General features: G+C 44.5%; 1 pseudogene; it reads right to left on the reverse strand.

Moving 5' to 3' along the window:
- Positions 1-11,569: 11,569 nt before the first annotated feature.
- On the reverse strand, positions 11,570-11,654 carry LOC144820596 (small nucleolar RNA SNORA17; annotated as a pseudogene).
- Between the last annotated feature and the right edge of the window lie 10,126 nt (positions 11,655-21,780).

A 21,780-nucleotide genomic window follows, 5' to 3' on the forward strand; every position in this document is an offset into this window, starting at 1 on the left:
CAGGTGATGCTACGGGACACCACCATATTTACTGGGAGGGTGGCCTCCTCTACAGTGAACCCAAGGTACCTCTACCTGGCTCATCAAGGGCCTTGGTGGTCCCGCAGCAATACCGAGCCTTTCTGCTGGAATTGGCTCATGAGATACCACTGGCAGGACACTTAGGCCAGGACAAGACCTTTGCACGGCTTGTCCTCCACTTTTACTGGCCTCAGATGAAAGTGGCGTCCAACACATACTGTAGGACATGTGTATCTTGCCAGGCCAGTGGGAAAACAGGGGTGAAGCTAAAGGCTCCTCTGGAACCACTTCCTGTCGTTAGCACCCCCTTTGAGAGGGTGGGCATCGACATTGTAGGGCCATTGGATCCACCAACAACAGCTGGTCACAGGTTCATCCTGGTTCTGGTGGATCATGCCACACGGTACCCAGAGGCCATCCCTCTGAGGACTGTTACTGCACCTGTGGTAGCTAGGGCCCTGATGGGAATCTTTACTAGGGTAGGATTCCCAAAGGAGGTTGTGTCTGACAGGGGGACTAACTTCCTGTCCGCTTACATGCGGACCATGTGGAAGGAGTGTGGGATGACCTACCGGTTCACCACTCCTTATCACCCCCAGTCCAATGGACTGGTTGAGAGGTTTAATAAGACCCTGAAGGGCATGATAAGAAGTCTGCCAGAGAGCTTACGGAGGAAGTGGGACGTCCTCCTACCTTGCTTGCTGTTCTCCTACAGAGAGGTGCCGCAGAAAGGAGTGGGCTTCAGCCCGTTCGAGTTGTTGTATGGGCACCCTGTGCGTGGGCCTCTCAGCCTGGTGAAGGATGGATGGGAGAAATCCCCCAGAAAGCCTCCCCAGGATGTGGTGAGCTACATGTTGGCCTTCAGAAGCCAGATGGCCAAGTTGTGGAAGCAGGCTGCTGACAACTTGGAGGCCAGTCAGGCAGTCATGAAGGAATGGTACGACCAAAATGCTCACCCGGTGGAGTTGGAGCCTGGCCAGAAAGTCTGGGTGATGGAACCTGGAGAGCTAAGTGCCCTTCAGGATCGTTGGGCAGGCCCATTTGAGGTGTTGGAGAAAAAGGGTAAGGCCACTTACTTGGTGGATCTTAAGACCCCGCGGCAGCCCCTACGGGTGCTGCATGCCAATCGCCTCAAACCCCACCATGAGGGGCCAGAGGTCATCCTGATGTTGGTGACTGATGGTGCTGAGGAAGCAGAAAGCGAGCCTCTCCCAGACCTCTTTTCATGTCAAGAGAAGGATGGGTCGGTGGAGGGAGTGATTCTCTCCCCGTCTCTCACTTCTGAGCAACAAGAGGATTGCCGTCAGGTATTGGGGCAGTACTCTTCGCTGTTTTCCCTTGTCCCGGGAAGAACCCACCTGTGTACCCATGATGTGGACACAGGAGACAGCCCCCCAGTGAAGTCCAAGACCTATAGGCTGTCGGACAAGGTGAAGGCTAGCATCCATGGCGAAGTTGCCAAGATGTTGGAGCTAGGAGTGATAGAACCGTCCAGCAGCCCTTGGTCCAGTCCGGTGGTGCTAGTCCCAAAAGCCGCTCCACCGGGCACCACACCAGAACTGAGGTTCTGTGTGGACTACCGAGGACTGAACTCCGTTACCAAGACTGATGCTCATCCCATCCCCAGGGCGGATGAGTTAATTGACCGGCTAGGAGCTGCCCAATACCTAAGTACCTTTGACCTCACTTCAGGGTACTGGCAGATCTCCTTGACAGATGGAGCAAAGGAAAGATCAGCCTTCTCCACGCCTGAGGGACACTTCCAGTTCTGTGTGATGCCCTTTGGGCTCAAGAACGCCCCTGCCACATTTCAGCGACTGGTGAACCAGGTCCTCTCTGGAATGGAGGGTTTCTCGGCTGCTTACTTGGATGACATTGCTGTCTTCAGTAGCAGTTGGGAGGACTACTTGCAACATTTGCAAGCAGTTCTCCAGGCGCTGAAACAAGCTGGATTGACCATCAAAGCCAGCAAATGCCAGATTGGTCAGGGGTCGGTTGTGTACCTTGGACACTTGGTGGGTAGGGGGTCAGTGCAGCCCCTGCAGGCGAAGATTGAGGCAATCATGGCCTGGGAACCCCCCAAGACACAGACTGAGGTCCGAGCTTTCCTGGGCCTCACAGGTTACTACCGTCGCTTTGTGAAGGGGTATGGCACTATTGTAGCGCCCCTCACAGAGCTCACCTCTAGGAAACAACCTCGACGGGTAGTGTGGACAAAGGCTTGTCAGCAAGCCTTTGAAAAGTTGAAGCAGGCAATGTGTGAAGCACCGGTCCTGAAGGCTCCCGATTTCTCCAAGGAGTTCATTGTTCAAACAGATGCATCTGAACATGGCATTGGGGCAGTGTTATCGCAACTAAATGAAGAGGGCCTGGATCAGCCTGTAGTCTTCTTATCCAGGAGACTGCTTCCCCGGGAAAGGAGGTGGAGTGCAATTGAGAGGGAGGCTTTTGCGGTGGTGTGGACTCTGAAGAAGCTGCGGCCATACCTCTTTGGCTCGCACTTCCTGGTTCAGACTGACCACCGCCCCCTTCGTTGGCTGATGCAAATGCAGGGGGAAAATCCCAAGCTGTTGAGGTGGTCCATCTCCCTACAGGGAATGGACTTCCGGGTGGAACATCGGCCTGGAGTGGACCACGCCAATGCAGACGGTCTCTCCAGGTATTTCCGCCTTAGTGAAGAGGACTCCCAAGGGGTTGGGTAGTTCTCCCCACTTTCAGCTGGGGGGGACGCGTGTTAGACCTGTCTGGATTTTTGCGCAGTCCCTCCTCATCATTATTTATTTTGTCCCCTTTTTGCCCCTCATACCCTTACTATTTTTTGTGTCTACTACTTTTTTAGGTGTTGGTCAAGGGGATAGGTGTTCTTTTTCCCCCCCATAATCTTCTACCTCAGGCCCAGAGGCCTGTTCTGACAGGAAAGTTGGCACCACCTAAAATGGTGGCCACCAACTGCCCCAACTGTCGCACCTAGAACTTGGCCATAGCTTAACATAGGGCATTCCAGAACCTTCTGGTCCATGCTGGACCATTGAAGGGCAGCCTATAAAAGGCGGAATGCGGGGCAGCCATTTTGTCTACCTGTGGAAGTCAGCTGGAAGACAGGTGGTAGCTGAGGGTGGGAAGAGGTTAGACTTAGGGTTGACCTCCTGGACTGGGAAGCTGCCTTATTGGTCCAACCCACTACTCCCCTGTTGGTTACTTGTCTTGGCCCCGCTGTGGGAAGTTACTGGAGACCCTGGGCGCCTGGCTTGCCCCTGTTTTAAATAATATAGGGGAAGTCTGTAGGAGAAGGAGACTGCAGCGCTGCGGAGCGCAGTCCTCTGCCCAGTTAGAGGGACTTGTGAAAAGTGTGCCTTCATTCTCAGCATAAAGAGTCCAGAGACTGGTAAAATTGGTCTAGACTGTCCCTTAATTAGTAAACCCCTGGAGCGTTATCTCTCACCTGCTGTGGTGGAGCGCCACTGAGGAGAGTAGCAGAAGCCAGGAGAAAACGGGCTGTTACGCCCTTCCAATCCCCCAATCTGGTGCAGGGCGAGCGGCGCCGTTGTGGAGCTATAATTGTGTGCCCTGAGGTGAGGAGCGGATTAGAGGAAGCCTTAGACAATTGCCGTGTGTGCTGGGCGTGGAGAGCAGCGTCGGAAGCACAGCGCGGTCTCAAGCGGTGAGACACTTCTCTTTCGCGCAGGCTCAGTGGCGCCGCCGGGCTCCGTGAGGCGGAGCCAGACCAGTGAAGGCGGGAGCAGCCACTGAGGGGTGTGGAGCGCTGCGCGCATGTCCCAGTGAGTAGCGCACGTCCCCGGCCAGTGAGTGCGTGTGGCTTCGTTTTCCCCCTTCGCTCGAGCGCCTCAGGAAGGAGCTGGCGTGAGCGGAGAGGGAGCATTGTGAGTGCGCTCATCGTTATTCATCCGCCCCAGCCTCAAGGAAGCAGCTGGAGCGGCTGGGCGGATATTGAGTAGGAAGGGGGGCATTGGAGAGTGTGCTCATCGGTATTCCTCCGCCCCAGCATCAAATAAGCAGCTGGCTCGGCGGGAGGGAGTAAAGTGAGGCCTGTGGGACCTTGAAGAAGCCTTAAGTCGACAGCGACGCGTGGAGACTGGGACAACATCGTCTCCACGCTACAGTAAGGAGTGGGGCTCTCTGGGGAGTTCTGAACACAGGGGTGAATTCTTACTTTTGACAGTTGCCCCCCCCTGAGTGGAATAGAAGCTCTGAGGAGCAAAAGACGAATATGATACATATTTAACTGGCCTAAGAAGGCCTAAAGGTTACCTGCCTGTTATTTATAGTGCCTGTTAAATGTAATGAAACACAGAAATTCATTGGTAATGTACATAGTAGATTAAAGGTGTTATTGCAAGTGCTGAGACCAGTTGTAGAGTATAGAACCTACTTAGAAACTATGCTTAATTAAATGCTAGGACCTCTAGTGATGTAAAGTTGATGACTAGTTAGCACCTTGGTAGAGATTATATCAAATTCCTGATTAATAGGTATTGTGCTTTCTCTCCAAAAGGGAATCTGTATAAAATGTTAATTTAGTAATTGTGAGAGATTAAGAATCTTACAGTTTACATGTATTGAGTTATACTTCTTTTTCCACAGACAAACCGTACTGATATTTCTTCTGAACGAAGTGTAAATTTTTCCTGTGTGAATATTGAGAGTTAAATCCAAGAGTATATTATTTTTATAAAGCAGTGCGTATTTTCCTACATTTTTGGTGTAGTGTTTTCTTTTGTGTGCTATTGCGTGGTTTTATTCTTGGGTGGTCTGCAACCTTAACACTGTGCCTCTGAAATGCATGTCTTGCCCTAGGCCAGGCTACCCAGTTCCAACACATACTAATTACTATTTCCACTCCAATGGGTGCAACAGTAGGGAAAGTCAATACTTCATATATTAATAAATAAATAACAAAATATTATTAATATAATTTTGTTAACAAATGATTAACTATTTAATTTAACATAATAATTAATATATCCAAATTACTAAATAACTATCGTTATTTCTATTACTTACCTATTAATACTAATTTACAACTAATTACCAATAATTATTTTGATAATAAAAAATTAAATGTAATTTTTTTTCTATTAAATACAATAAAATAAAAGATGTATGACGTTTGAACACATACTTTTACAACGCATACCTTTACAACAAATTTTTTACAACGCAAATAGCATTACAGCGCATTTATTTACAACGAATGTTTTTACAAAGCAAATACCTTTACAACGCATAGCATTACAACATAAGTATTTATAATTATATAATATATTATTTAATGTAAATTAATAGAAAATAATTTAATAAAATGAAATAAAATTTAATTAATTTAATGAAAATTTAAATTGACCTTATTTTTACCCTTTACCCCTCTACCCTAAAACCCCAAACTGACCCTGAACCCTAAAAACACCCCTTTACCCACAAACTGAAAACTGACCCTGAACCCAAAAAATACCCCTTTACCCACAAAATGAAAACTGACCCTGAACTCTAAAAATACCCCTTTACCCAAAAACTAAAAACTGACCCAGAACCCTAAAAATACCCCTTTACCCACAAAATGAAAACTGACCCTGAACCCTAAAAATACCCCTTTATCAAGAAACTGAAAACTGACCCTCAACCCTAAAAATACCCCTTTACCCACAAACTGAAAACTGACCCTGAACCCTAAAAATACGCCTTTAGCAAGAAACTGAAAACTGACCCTCAACCCAAAAAATACCCCTTTACCCACAAACTGAAAACTGACCTTGAACCCTAAAAATACCCCTTTACCCAAAAACTGAAAACTGACCCTGAACCCTAAAAATACCCCTTTACCCACAAACTGAAAACTGACCCTGAACCCTAAAAATACCCCTTTACCCACAAACTGAAAACTGACCCTGAACCCTAAAAATACCCCTTTAGCCAACAATCCAAAGCTATAAGATTTTAAATATAATTATATACCTACCAACACTTACGTTGTAATGGTATGCGTAGTAAAAATACCTGCAAACTAAAAACATTTGATCTAAATACATGCGTTGCTATGGTTTTAGCGTTGTAAAAGTTTAATTGTAAAGGTATTGCATTTTAAACGTTGTGTGCTAAACTTTGTATACCTTAAGTAAATATTATTTTTTCCTTATTTATTATTATATTACTTCCCACTCTATTCCCATATAAACAGACAACCCACTACAGAAAAGTAAATAATTAATGTAACATAATTAGCTAATAATCAATTAGATAAAATAATTTACCAATTATATTTTAATTAATGAACAATCATTTTTAAATTAACATTAAATTAAATATTACTACCAATTAATAATTTTACATATTTAATTGATTATATTTAAATTACTTCCCACCCTATTCCCCTATAAACTCACAACCCCCTACATCACATACATTATTTAAAATAACATAATTAGCAATTACTCAATACAATTATATTAATTACCAATGTAAATTTATATAATTTCAATACATTATTTGATTGACAATTATTAAATTATTACTACCAATTAATAATTTAAGCTTTTGTAAATAATTATAATAAAAATACTTCCCACCCTATTCCCCTTTAAACCCACAATCCACTACATGACATAAAATGTATAAATTCACATAATTAGCTATTAATAAATTAAATTATTTACCAATTAAATTTTATATGATTTAAATATATGATTTAAGTAACAATTATTTTAATTTAACTACCAATTAAGGAAATTACATATTTAATTATTTAAAATTTAATTACTTCCCACCCTATTCCCCTATAAACCCACAACCCGCTACATGACATAAAATATTTACTTTTTCATTATTAGCAATTATTCAATTAAATTAAATTAATTACCAATTAAATTATATATAATTAACATATTTTAATTAATTTACAATTAATTTAATATTAATACCAATTAATTAATTTACATATTTAATTATTTATAATTAATTTACTTCCCACCCTATTCCCCTATAAACCCACAACCCGCTACATAACATACATTTTTTGAATGAGCATAATTAGCAATTAATGTATTTAATTTAATTAATTACCAATTAAATATTATATTTTTTTTTAAAATTAATTAACAATTAATTAAATATTAATACCAATTAATAAATTTACATATTTAATTAATTATATTTAAAATACTTCCCACCCTATTCCCCTAAAAACCCACTACCCGCTCCTAGAAATTATTATAGTATTTGAATTATTTATTAAAATTATTAATTATTTTTTAAATTATTTCTATATAAATAAATAAATAACATATATTTTAACAATAAATGTATTTATAAAACATAAAAACAGTGTACATTTAACTATTAGATATTATTTATATCCATATTATTTGTCGATATCATGACAGTCGATATCATGACTGTCGATAACACAACTTTCGATATTTTTTAACTACTAAAAATGTCGATATTTTTTACTAACGATATTACATACTCGATATTTTATCTATCGATATTTTTAACATACATAACAATCGATAAAAAAAACTTCGATATTACTTTCCTCGATATTAATGCCATTTCGATATTCTGGAGTCGATATTATGTCCATTCGAAATAAAAAACTCGATATTTAGACTGCACACCCTAAGGCTCAGAAACAACAGCAACACTCCTACATGATGAGGTGTTACTTTCCCTTCACAGGATACCACTAAGAGTGTTAGCCTAAAATGAGAGCTTCAAAGGAGAAGCCGCTTCTGGTGGGCGAATGGCGATCACACCCTTGAGGGACTGTCCTTTGTTCAGTTAGATAGGCTGGCAGCGGGGTCATAGAGGGGCGACAAGTGCCATAACCGTGTTTGCCGTGGGCAAGTAGCCCACAGGTAGCCACACCTCTGACATCCAGGTAAGAGTTAAGGCATCTTGAGAGTGGGCAAAATAGTGCACTCTGTGATTGCTAGATGCCACCTATAGCCAGGAAGTTCTCACCAAGAGGGAGGGGACCTGTTAGCCCATTGCCTAGTGACTGCATCATCCCCCAGGGCACCTTCTAGGGATATATATCACCCCCTCTCAACCTCAGATAACACCAGAACTGAACGAGGACTGCCCTGCAGACCCCTGGGCTTGGAAAAGAGAGGCTGTACCGTCTGCTGGACTGCACCTGCCGCATCTTATGGATAGTGTAGAGAGGACTGTGCCTGTGGATCCTGACCTGGGGAAAAGTTACTCCCCAGACCAGATTAGTGACTCCAAGGGTCAGTCGGCTAACCTCATGGAACCAGCAGCAGGGCCAACAAAGCTGCAGTAGCCCAACTCGGCAAGTCAGTAGCCTGTCGAGAAGAATTTCCACTAACTGAAGCTGGGCAGCCCAGAAAACTGATACTCAATGGCCAAAAGTTGCACCAGAGTCTGCCGGACCCAGGAGTGTCGCTTGAGCCCAAATTGGTCACTTAAGAGGGACACCAGCCTCCACCAAGGGATACTGCTGGGACTTTTGTGGACAAAGGCCAGTAGCTCAGCCACATCTGGCCTTCTACTGTATCAAAGAGGCCTTCGAGGGACCCCCGACCACTGTGTCCAAAGTGGTCCCACCTGACCTGTGGACCGAGGAGTAACCATGAAAGCACCCCCGTCGACAGCACAGCGCCCATAGCATCTTTGAGCATCTTTCATTTTCTGCATAAGCAGCATCAGGACCATTCCACTGAAGTCCATGGCGGTTGTGCTGTAAAGTTTGGGACTGGGGTGAAAAATGCTTTAGTGTCCAGGTAACTGTCCAAAATGCTCCTTATTGGCCTCCGAGACCATCTCCCTAATGGATTTGGTCACCAAAGCCAGGTTGGAGTAGCTGAACTCAAGTCTTACAAACTTTTCAAAAGTGTACAAAATTTATGGTTACCAGTGCATTTTCGTGTTTAATCTGAGATTTCACTTTTTTTTTTAATTGTGCCTCCCTGGAACCCTCTGGTGGATTTTGCTCATATTGGACTCTAACAATGCATAAAAATATAAAATAATTTTATAAATTGGTGTCGGATTTCTTTTGTGTTGTGTGGCTTTCTTATTTCGTCGTTTGGTACTGTTAAATGCTTTACACTCGGTTTTTGTTTAACCCATGTTGCGCAAAGCGATAGTTACCCAGGGTTGAGCTTAAGGTTTTACAAACTAACCTGACTGGACCTACGACCTACACCTTCGAGAGTGTATTACACGGTAAGGCCGCGCAGTCATACCGTGTAATACACCCAAATCCTCACAAAATGGATTAAAAAAACTTTTGCGCTACATCTGTGTCCTACCAACCCTACTCTGACATATAGAAAGCACATTGTAAAATGGTATGTGCGTAACGTACCTGTATGTTGCCTTTTAGATTTCTTCAGATTTGTTATCTTAAGCCTTTTGATTAATAATATCCACATTCACCAGTCAATGAGAGGGCCTTCTGAGTCTACAAGTAAAGGTTTGTGAGAAGAGATGCTTCACAAAAGAAAAGCATTGTCTTAAGGCTGCTCTTTTTTTGGCTGTCTGAGTAAAGGTCAGCGAATGAACCAGACAAGAAGTGAGTGTTTCCCAGTGCTCACTCGGTTCCAAGGAAGGGGTCTTGCACTGGTATCCTATTTGAAGCACAGTGGAGAGTGGAGCTGGAAAATAGAAACCCTGTTCAATAAAAAAGCATTAAAGGGGGAACCCACAAAAAAGTGGCAACTGTGGCATAGCCTCTTCAATGTCAATTCACTAAAATGCCCATTGGTATGTCTGGTCTGCTGGTGAGAAAAGTTAAAATCCTACAGCTGACCTAGGAAGTTCATATCTGGAGCTTTCAATCAATAACTGGCAGGCAAGTGACCATGACTCCAGGGACTGAGCCCAAAACAGGGTCACTGGGCGCCACTTAGACTGGTGAGTGGCCGCCCTGCTGGGGTGCCAGTGAAACAGGAATACGTGTTTAATTGCATGCCAATGTGCCAGCCAAATCATAAGTAGAACGCGAAAGAATGAATACCATGTAGTACTTGGGTGGTGGTGGAGTGTGTGTAAGCTAATACCAACGCAGCAGCCAAGTAGTCACATTCTCAATCATAGCTTGATGCAAAAATGAGACTTAAAGAATACTGTTGCATTACTTGGAAAGGGAGTAGTGCTTCAACTATACAACACAACATATACACACTTCATTAAAAAAATTGGGATTACTCATGTTTATAAAATCATATTTTGTCGACTTTCACAATCCAAACTTAAGGCCAGATTCATCATAGTGTTGGGATACCCTTACATCACACAAGGCAATGCAAGAGCAACGCAACCTTGTGGGGCCCTGCAGTGCTCAATAAATCTGGAGCAATGCAAGGCAGTGCAAGTCGCGTTCCATGAGTGTTCCCATGCATCCACCCATGGATTTTGGCGCAATCCCAGATTTACCATGAGTGGTAGACCTGGGAATGCGTCAAAATGCTATGCCTTCCACGGGGAGGCATAACAAGGAGAAATAGGTTAATTTATTTTTCTTTCTATGTGTGCTACATTCTACAGTTATTCTTGAGTATTCTTTTTGTACAGGAAGGTGTCGCTTCCTGCACAAATCAATCCTGCCTACAACACAGACACACTTGCACCACGGCGTAAGGGTACCTGCATTGGTGCAAGGGTGCCTGCGTTGGCACAAGGCAGCACATTGAGCGCCAGTAGTAGGAGAGGACAGGATTGCACCATATAATGTTACATATGGCGCATTTCCGCCCTTTCATGCAGCGCTACGTGCAGGTGTCTAGTTGCGTTTTGGGAAAGATTGACAAATCTGGGCCTTAATTGGCAGCAATTTCCTAGCCTTCACTGCTTGATTTCAAAAGGTTTTTTCAAAATTCAAAATGTTCGAATCAAAAATCAAAGTTCAAACAAAACAAAGTTGATAACGTAATCAACACCAAATTAAAATCCATTATCTCATGTCTTCTATCACTTGAGAATACATTTAGGGAAACCCCTACGTCTTGCCCACACCAACACATCAGCAATCTCTGGTTTCACGCCTCAGTGTTTACTTTTAACCCCTTCCATGCTCATGATGGAATGGTTCCGTCATGAGCATCGGTGCTCCTGTGCTGATGACGGAACCATTCCGTCATGAGGCCAGGGGCACGAAATGCCTCTGCTGCAGACAGCAGAGGGATTTCCTTTTCACCCCTATGACCTTGGGAGCTGGGGAAGAGCTTCCCCAGCTCCCGAGGCCCCCTCCCTGGTTTCTGTTCAATGACGATCAGCGCGCACGTCGCGCTGTCGTCATTGAACACAAACCGAAACTAAAATGAGCCTTTATGCTCATTTCAGTTTCACTTTCTACTTGCTCAGTGGGCAGCCTCCTGAGCACGTAGAAAGACAGGAGAGGTATCATTGGAAATGGGAGAATCTCATCTTTCCAATGGTACCCCTCCCGAGTGGATCCCTGCTTGGGGATCGTCCCAGGAGGGCGATCCCCAAGCAGGGATCCACCCACTAGACACCAGGGAGGGGGGAGCGGCCCCTTGGGCAAGGGCCTTCACTCCCCCCATAAATAAATGTATAGTATTTAGTCTTTCTGCCCCCCCCTGGGGGGCAGATGGGGCAATAGCCCCCCAATCTGCACCCCCGGGGGGGGCAGAAAGCCCACTATACAGCAGGGAATTTTTTTGGTGGCACTTTTTTTAGGGTGGGGCTGCCCGAAATGGGCGCGCCAATGCCCCCACCCCCCTGGCACCATTACAGCCTTTCTGCCCCCACCTGGGGGGCAAATGGGAGCAGTAGCCCCCAATTTGCCCCCCCGGGGGGGGGCAGAAAGCCCACTATGCACCAGGGATTTTATTTTGTGCACTTTTATTTAGGGTGGGGGCTGCCCGAAACTGGCATGCCAATGCCCCCACCCCCCCACCACCATTACAGACTATCTGCCCCCTCCCCCGGGGGGCAGAAAGCCCACTATGCACCAGGGATTTTTTTTGTGCACTTGTTTTTTAGGGTGGGGGCTGCCCGAAATGGGCACGCCAATGCCCCCACCCCCCCCCACAACCATTACAGACTTTCTGCCCCCCCTGGGGGACAGATGGGGGCAGTGGCCCCCAATTTGCCCCCCCCCCCACGGATGGCGGCGGGGACGGACAAAGCCGTATCGTGCTTATACTCCGGGATGGTCAGTGAGAGACTACCCCCACTAGACACACTCAGGACCCGATGGGAGGCAGATATAGGGAAGGACATCCCGGAGACCACGTGGGCCCAGCTGATGCGCCGGGCCTGGAAGAGCACGCGGAACGCTCGATTCCAATTGGTCCACTTTTATATACTATAAACAACAAAAGGTACCAGAGGGTCTCAAAAAAAGCGCCCAGAAGTATAAAGAAGTTACCCAAGGCACCCGCACCTCTAAATTGTTACGGCACAGGAGGCTCTCAAAGGATGAGGAAATTACCTATCAGTCACCATACGGATCCGCCCTTCATCATTTGGGATTTTATCCGGACCACCCGTCTGAGAAAATCAGTGCCACAATCAGAGGTCAACCCGGTGGAAAGGGGTCCCTCAGAAAGTGTAGACACTAACAGTGTGGTCTACCACTCGATGTTAATGAGTGGACTAAGAAAATGGGACTGGGGTGTGCAGTGCAAGAAAAAGTGAGTGAGAAAGAAAACCAAGACAAAATGTGTATTAAAATTGGTTTAGAAAAAGCACAAGATAATATTTATTCTATGTGTGCCTTAAATACCAAGATTAAAAATATGTGCGACCTTAAGCAGTCTAATTATGTAGACTGCCTGAGGTAAGGGTGGTCGACATGTTTCTGCAATATAGGGACTATTACGTCCTTGCATTCATCAGGACCAGAACTAAACAATTGGAGCTACTGCACAACGTGAACTGATAATAAGTGAAGTGAAAAGAGTGACACAAGGAAATGTAAAACAAGTGCTCACAGTCACCTGAATAATCCGAGTGCCCTTACAGTCTGTGTCGATCACTTGATCTGTAAGGTAGACTAGCCTCACCCCACCTGGCAGCGGCTCAGGGGAAGATGAAGCACCGCTCTATCCGTCGGTACTCCGAGGCCGGCGTCCTGGCCGACTGGCCGGCCTCGGAGTACCGACGGATAGAGCGGTGCTTCATCTTCCCCTGAGCCGCTGCCAGGTGGGGTGAGGCTAGTAGCTCTAATTGTTTAGTTCTGGTCCTGATGAATGCAAGGACGTAATAGTCCCTATATTGCAGAAACATGTCGACCACCCTTACCTCAGGCAGTCTACATAATTAGACTGCTTAAGGTCGCACATATTTTTAATCTTGGTATTTAAGGCACACATAGAATAAATATTATCTTGTGCTTTTTCTAAACCAACTTTAATACACATTTTGTCTTGGTTTTCTTTCTCACTCACTTTTTCTTGCACTGCACACCCCAGTCCCATTTTCTTAGTCCACTCATTAACATCGAGTGGTAGACCACACTGTTAGTGTCTACACTTTCTGAGGGACCCCTTTCCACCGGGTTGACCTCTGATTGTGGCACTGATTTTCTCAGACGGGTGGTCCGGATAAAATCCCAAATGATGAAGGGCGGATCCGTATGGTGACTGATGGGTAATTTCCTCATCCTTTGAGAGCCTCCTGTGCCGTAACAATTTAGAGGTGCGGGTGCCTTGGGTAACTTCTTTATACTTCTGGGCGCTTTTTTTGAGACCCTCTGGTACCTTTTGTTGTTTATAGGTTCTTTGGGGATTGTATCCAGAGCTTGGTCTTTAAATCTCCCCTAGGTCCTCCCCCACCGTAGTGTTTTTGTTGTTCCACTTTTATATACTACATCGGGCCTACCTGACCCCGGAGAAAATGCAGAAATACTTCGCCTCGGACACGGCGGCCTGCCCTAGATGCCGGACGCTCGGGGCTGACCTCATTCACATGTTATGGTCCTGCTCCGCTTTGTCCCTATATTGGACGCTGATAGGGGACACCCTTAACAGGGTCACTGAAAGGTCCCTGAAGTTTGACGCCGCGGTGGGGATCCTGCACTGGTTCCCGCATACCCCCAAAAACAAAATTACTAGTAAATTTATCGACGATGGGGCTACTCCTGGCGAAGCGGGAAATAACCAGACACTGGAAGGCACGGGTTGGTCCAACAGGCACTAAATGGTGCACTGAACTTCTTAAATGGGCTGAGGGCGAGAGCACCTTGAGGTATCAGCTGGCGAGGCGGCAACAGAACGAGAAGGCGCTGGAAGCAGCACAGGCGTGGGAGGCATTGGTGCATGCCCTGCGCGATCACGACACACCCACTGACACCGATAGTGATGATGGTGACCAGCCTCCGTCCCTGTAGAGTAGTACTGACGTGGTATTTCCGTCTGGAAGGATAATGTCTCCTACCACACGCTCTTTGCACGTATACTAGATCACCGATGGCGGGGTGGGAGGGGGGAGGTGGATAGAGGGACGGGGGAGCGACATCAGCTTCCGCCAGCACTGGAGATTCATTGCACTGAAGATTTGGAACTTAGTCCTCTGGGGGTGTTTGTTTAATTGGGGGAGGAGGGGAGTTTTTCACATTGTTTAGAAAAGCAGAAGAGAACCTTTCATTTCTAGCTGGTCCACACTAGAAGGCCGCTGGGCCCTCATGCATCGATTCTACATAAACACCGCCCGGCCTCCGGGATGTGGGCTGAATGGCCGTGTATTAGTGTTATTTCATCGCCGGTGTTTTCATCACCGATTACCTTAAAGTTGACCAACTTGTACCTTTAGCTGATTCCAGCAATACAAGCAAGGGGGATTTCCCAGGTTGCTGGAGGTTTGGATTGTTTAGAGAACTCGTTGTGCTTTCTAGGGGGCCGGGGAAGTAGCCTTGCTTAATGTGACAGCATGTGCTACAACTGAATATGGATATGATTATTATGCCATTATAGGGATATTATTGATTATAACCGAACAAGGGCATAAAATAGTAATATCGATTTAGGCTCCTGGATAAAAACACAATACCCACTCCACGATCTAATGTCCACCATTACTAAAACTAAGCAATAGTAAACATTTAAAGGTGCATATGTATTCAAACCCACCCCAAAATAATTTTTTTTGCATTTGAAATGGTGTATGCGAAATACATAAAAATGATATTGGTACTGTACGCTTTTCAAGCAGTGTAATCATTCAGTTAAAAACGATGCATATATATGATTAGCTGAACGATTTGCGAAATTTACACATGAAATGGCTCTTAACCCCTTCGACGCTGATGACGAGCTGGGCTCGTCATGAGGTAGCCTCCTCGCACGCTCATGACGAGCCCAGCTCGTCACGTAACATGCGCTTTTGAAAAAGTCAGCGTACGAGCGGAATTCCGCCCGCACGCATGCGGTTAATACAGAAAAAAAGGTCGAGACCATTCCATCACATATAAATACAGTCGCTGTAAATGTGCTAGAGGCTGAGGTAATATATTGTCTCTAGAGTTCCTTAAAAATAGAAGCTCTGTTCTCTAAGAATAGTTCTACTTTAAGCAGAGTACAAGTGCCAGGAAAAAAGGTAAATATTTTGGAATCGAAGAAAAAATAATTTTGCTTTCAGTGGGAAAAAATAGTTCCAAATATTTTCAGTAGCATTTGTTTATCAAAGGTGAAGGCCGAATTCAGAGTTCAGGGAACGCTGTGTGCTCGTTTGCTTAAAAGTTATTCTTTTTGTTCAGGGGAGAACATCATTTCAGACAGACTCGCAAAAAAGTTGTCTACGGCTTCTGGTGAAAGTTCGATTAAGTTCGAAAATGCCGCAACTGAGCAGTCTCGAGCATGATTGATATCATCGATGTCAGGATCAGCAATGCTCACAGAAGGTCGTACCTGGGTGATGCTGCTCTCATCTCGTACTTCACTACCACCTAATCGTAGTGGCGAAGTCTCAACGAATGCCGTCATCAGGATGGGTAACCGCTGGGGACAACACGATGCATGAGCCGTTAAAGGACTTAGCAAAGTATCTGTATCCAATGGTACTGCTGATGGTAGTGTAAGACAGACGTCCAACACACATTCTTCTCCGCATAGCATACATCGAAGCACAGGTAAGATGCAATTCTGCCAGATGGGTCTGAATGAAAGAAACCAGGTCATATTCAGATCTCTTAGCCGGGCTAATCCAAGGACTTTAGTTATGCGGTCCCGATAGCGTATAGCTAGGATCGTTTCTTCCATTGTTGCTGGAGTCTTGTCTGCGACTTGGCTTACCATATCGAAGCAGAAGTATCAAAATTAAAATGCCTGCTACGAGTCCCAACAGAAGTGGTAGGCCGCCAAAGACAGAATGGACAAAATTAGGAAAAAATGCCCAGAACTGTTTCGAAGGGTGTTAACAGTCCCGAAAAAATTGTCTTAAATATATGTGGGATACCACTGGTATCAGACATATTTGGGATTTGGCTTAGCATTTCTACGAAATGCACGGGGCAATTTGTTGATAAAAGTGTATGTATCTATGCCGTTGTCCTTGCAACTTGCAGATCATACGATTCTTTTGATGACGTCAACGGCACCGTTGTCTGTAAAAAGACAGACTTTATTCTGCTTAAAGTATAAATTCGAATAGAAGAGATATTCAAAGAAGGCCAAATTTTTGCCTCCATGTCTGGAGTGCTGTTTGGATACAATACGTGCATACAGCAAGTGACCATGGAACTAACGCTCACAAGATAAAATTTTCCTGGCACCATGCCACAACAGCTGTGGTCCACTATTAGAATATAGCTCCCGTTAGAAAGCCGTCTAAAGAATGGCTCTATTCGTGTTGCAGGTGTGCCATGCTGGTGACATGAAAGGTTATTTGAAGTCCCCTCACAGGCCCCATGCAGGTCAATATCTTGACACAGAAGTATACCGCTTAGTGATTGTTTAAAAATGTTTCCACTAAGAAATACATTCTGTTTCTTTTCACTGTAACATGTGTGTGTATATGGTAATTTCCATGATGACTTAATGTACCCTTTACCCAACCTTTCATACTGGCCCGCTGGTATATACTCTTGACAGTATTTAAATTGGAAAGTTATTATCGGAATTGTGATTATACCATGTATTATCCATTCAATGACAGGTCTTTCTGACATTGTCAATGGTAATCTCTCAAGTTTTTCAATACTCAGAATCGTATAGTCTGCTCCTTTTTGTGCCAAACTGATTTGTGTATCAGTAAGGTTAAAGATAGAGAATAATGACGTTGTGTTGATTAAACGCCAGGGCACGTAGCCTGAATGCAGATTTTGCAACTTCCAGCCAAGCTGTACAATAGAACGTAATTGGGACTGACCGTGTTGTAATATTAGTAAGTCCTGCTCTATTATATCAATAGCAGAGGATACAATACTGTCCAGTGAATATATTCTGGAGGACAGAGTCATTAACCCATTGTCCACAACATAAAATTATTTTTCCAAATTAATACGATCAATTTCTCGTATTTTTTCTGCTGTTTTAATTTGCATCACTTTCCAAGCCTCGTTGTAAGTAGCGTATATACCGGCCGCTATGAAACGTTTTTGACGCTGTTTGCGTGGTCCCATTATGAAATCACGCAAGTCAGCACCGTCTTTAAGTAAAGTCAAGTGTTGCTTAATTTCTGCCAGTGTGGATGTCTGTAACCATTCGAGGCAGAGTTTTCCTACACTGGATGTTGTAACTATCCCTGGATGTTGTCTCTGGGAGTATCTAGGGTCTGGCCTGGTCATTTTTAACCCCTGTGTTTTGTTCAGGAATCTATCTTGACAGTTATTTGTGTCTGTAGGCCAGATCAACCATTGTTTCCAATCAGGATGTGTTCTGTTTTGGTTAAAAATATGGGATACGTCTATCTCAACATCTGTAGTGCTATTACTGTCAAGTGTTGGCTTTGGAATAGACGGTTTGTTTAAGTCTTTAATTTTGGCTAGGCCAAGACAGGTTGTCTGTTGAATTGTGTCATTCAAGAATATAATTTGTTCTGGGATCATGCAGGCTCTAAATAATGCTTATAGACCTTTGACCTGCCAATCTTTGGTACCCCAGATAGTTTTTGTTTCAAGGTTGTTTTTCCAGAAATCAAAACCAAATGTGGTCATTTGTTCAAAAAATGTTTCTGAGTAGATTAATTTAGTATTTGTCAACATTGTTTTCATTCCTGTCTTATTTAACAATTTGAAATAAAACGTTTCTGCATCACTTGTGTTAAATCCTGAGAAGTACGGGAATTTCCCGAAATTTTTTTTTGAACTACCTTTCGGTGGAGTTGCACAATGTTCCCATTGATTATAATTAAAAACATTTCTAGGTTGAGAAGAGTTATGCAAATAGTGATGTGCAAAGTGGTTGTAACAATACATTTCTTCATAATTAGATGAACCTTGTAAGTAATCATGTTCTGTAAATTTTGCTGACATTACTAAATCTGACATCATATCATTAATGCTTTCAAAGTCCCAATCATCAGAGAATGTACTCTGTTTTACAAAGTCACTTAATGAAACCTTGAACTGGTGTGGATATTTCAAGAGCTCGACCGGGCCATAGATTTCGTAATCTGTTTCGTCCCATGCTACCCCACCGGGTATTGGATTGGCTGTGACATTCACTGATGATAGTTCTCTTTTCTCGATGTGAGATGACTTGTGTGGCTTTAGGACCAAGTTGATGTTCTGACTTGCTGTGTCCATTGTACTGTATTTTCCTTCAATGAATTTTCCCAAACAAAGAACCATGATGAGCCAAAGCAGGAGGAAAAGTACACCTAACACAATCCAAAATTCAATCCATGGAGAAATCAGATAGGTTTCTTTGAGTTAATGTAGAAGTTCAGTTACTTTGTCTTTAAAAGTTTTTGTTGTTGGCTGTTCTTCAGACTCGCTTGGATCCTCAGAAAAGTCATCAAAATTGATGAAGTAGCCGGATGCAGTTCTGTCAATTGTTGGAATCGCTTCCGGATTTTCAGTTGCTTTTGCATTTTTTGTTTCATTAGCATAGTCTGAGGCTACATCGTTGTAGACTGGTGTTTCTTGACGAACTGTTGCAATTTGGGTTTCAAGAGGCACAAGTCCCATGGCATTGTTGCATAGTCCTTTTTTATTCACTGTAGGTTTATCAAATGTGATTAGTCTCTCAGTTTGAACCTCTTGTATTGTAGCAAGTTTTGGTACTCTGCTATTTCTGGGAGTCCACTGGGCGTACTACTTATTATTGGCCACATGATTGTGGTTTTACCAGGTCGATGGATACAACTCGGTTCTCCTTTTTACCAGCAAGGGGCGGTAGTACAACTGATCTCGTTCCGCTGATAGCTAAGACAGGTACTGCTTTTCTGTAAGAAGGCCCAAATTCCTTCTTCACCGCGATCTTCTCTCTGACCAGATCCCCAATCTTTTGAATCCAGACAGGCCTTGCTGGGACAGGTGGTTTATCTTCAGTGGCTGTTGGCTGCTGTTTTAACTTCACGTTGCTCAGGTCTTTTCTTGTTTCATTTAAGTCCTGTAAAATAGCCAAACGATCTTTGATATGAACGCATTTTTCTTCTACCACTGAAGTCTGACTATCTAAGTCCTGAATAGGCATTCTAGTCCCGAACAATAGTTCGTACGGACTGAAACCTGTCAGAGAATTTCTTGGCAGATTATTAAGACTACGTTGGACACTTGTTAAATGTTGGACCCACCCAACACCCGAACCTAATACCCTTGCCGTTATAGATTGCTTTATGTCTCGGTTTTTTCTTTCCACAATCCCATTTCCCTCAGGATGGAAGGGACAAGAGTACCGCAATGCAATGCCCATGCTGGTCATGGCCTCCTTATAAGCTCGAGAGCTGAAAGCAGGACCCTGGTCAGAATGTAGCATGCCAATAGCGTATGTGCCGATATAGACTCGCAAATCTTTTATAACAGTTCTGGCGTCAGCCGAGCACTGGGGCCACATTTTAAGTGAATTTTAGTCTTAAATAATATACAGTGGGACGCATTTTTCCTGTTTGATTATGCGTATAGATCGCCTTATGCTCTCTAATTGGGGTCCTGGCACTACTCCGGCCGGTTCGCCACTGCGATCTCTGTTGCAGTTTTGACAGCTCATTGCAAATTTGTAATGTTGCAGGCTCATCCCCGGCCACCAGTATTCTGATTGTAATTCTTTCAGAGATTCCTTGATCTCTCGGTGCCCAAGACCTTCACCCATGTGTGCGTCTGCTATTAACAAGACTCTCCTGTTCGTGTTTGGAATTACTCTATCCCCCACTCCAGGGATTCGAGCAAAAGGAACGGAGTTTGCATCTATTATGTATGTATAATTGAGTGGATAGTTCACGGGTAGTGCTGCACAGTCGCCTTTTGAAGTCGTTTTTACCGCCAGTATGGTTTCCCCAGTCGCCTTTTGAAGACGTTTTTACCGCCAGTATGGTTTCCCCGTCTATGTATTTATCTGAACGCTTTTTTGTGGCTACGGAAGCCTGTTTAGTTGCTTCTGCTGCGGCTGTATAAGCCAATTAATTCCCTGCAACGTGAACGCCATCACGCTGATGACTCAGTGTATGTATCACGTGAGTCTTTTGTAGTTCTTTCTGTAAAAGAACTACTTGTTCCCAAAGTGTTTTTTGCTTGATTGTGGCACCTGTGTCATCTTTGTAACCGTTTTGAACCCAGTTCTGCAAGTCATTATTGTAAGACTTGACGCAGGAATGCGAATCGCACACTATTAGTGTCGGGAATTCGCGATCGGCAATATCGAGCGCCATTTTTAAAGCTATTAATTCAGTTTGTTGACATGAATTGTCTTTTACAGATTGAGACATTGTTACCAGTGGTCTCAATTTACCTTCGTGCCACCGGCATTTAACAACCTCGCACGTAGCATTGTAAGCTTGTTTTCCCCAAACTGAGGGTTCTGCATATCCGTCTGTATATATTACACAGGCGTACTGTTGTGGGGGCAGAATTTCGATTGGCAGAGGATATTCTTTTTCATATGTTAGATCTTTCAGTGTTTTCATGTTCGGGTCAAAATAGTATTTCACTTTTTCTGTAGCAAGAGAATTTTCCCATTGTATCCATTTTGGATCTAATGCCACGGTGGTTAAATTGCGTGGACTTGTTAATGACTCAAAGGCTGATTCTGCTGTTAAAACAGTTATCCTTTTGCCTTCGGCTTGGGCTTTTTCTTTTGCTACAGCTGTTTGAACCGCATTTACAATATTTTCCGCAAGACTGAATGATTTTTAGGTCTCGCCTGTCGATGCGCATGCGCATCGAGCTTGCGAGACTATGGGGGCTTAAACAGTCTTTAACCAACTTGCAAGGAATCGTGGCGATTCCTTGCAGTGCCCGTGAAATTCAAGCTCAATGCGCATGCGCATTGAGCTTAAAAGCGCGTGCACATGCCCCCAGCCGCCTGCCTTGCATGTATTTTCCCTCAGGCGCACTCCTCCCGCACCCCCGCTCCGCCCCCTCCCCTGCCAGCCGTGTCGCATTTCTTCAGTTCCCTTAGCCGCACTCCAGGCCCCTGCTGCTTTCACACCCTCTCCCCGCTCCGCCCCCTCCCCTGCCCGCCGTGTCGCATTTCTTCAGTTCCCTTAGCCGCACTCCAGGCCCCTGCTGCTTTCACACCCTCTCCCCGCTCCGCCCCCTCCCCTGCCCGCCGTGTCGCATTTCTCCTCCCCCCTCCCCTTCTCTGCCTTCTCTCCGTCTTCCCTCCCACAGGCAACAAGAGGCTAGTTCACGACGCGCGTCCACATCACAGCCATCAG

The sequence above is a fragment of the Lissotriton helveticus genome, chromosome 2_1, assembly GCF_964261635.1.
Source record: "Lissotriton helveticus chromosome 2_1, aLisHel1.1, whole genome shotgun sequence".
Classification (NCBI taxonomy): Eukaryota; Metazoa; Chordata; class Amphibia; order Caudata; family Salamandridae; genus Lissotriton; species Lissotriton helveticus.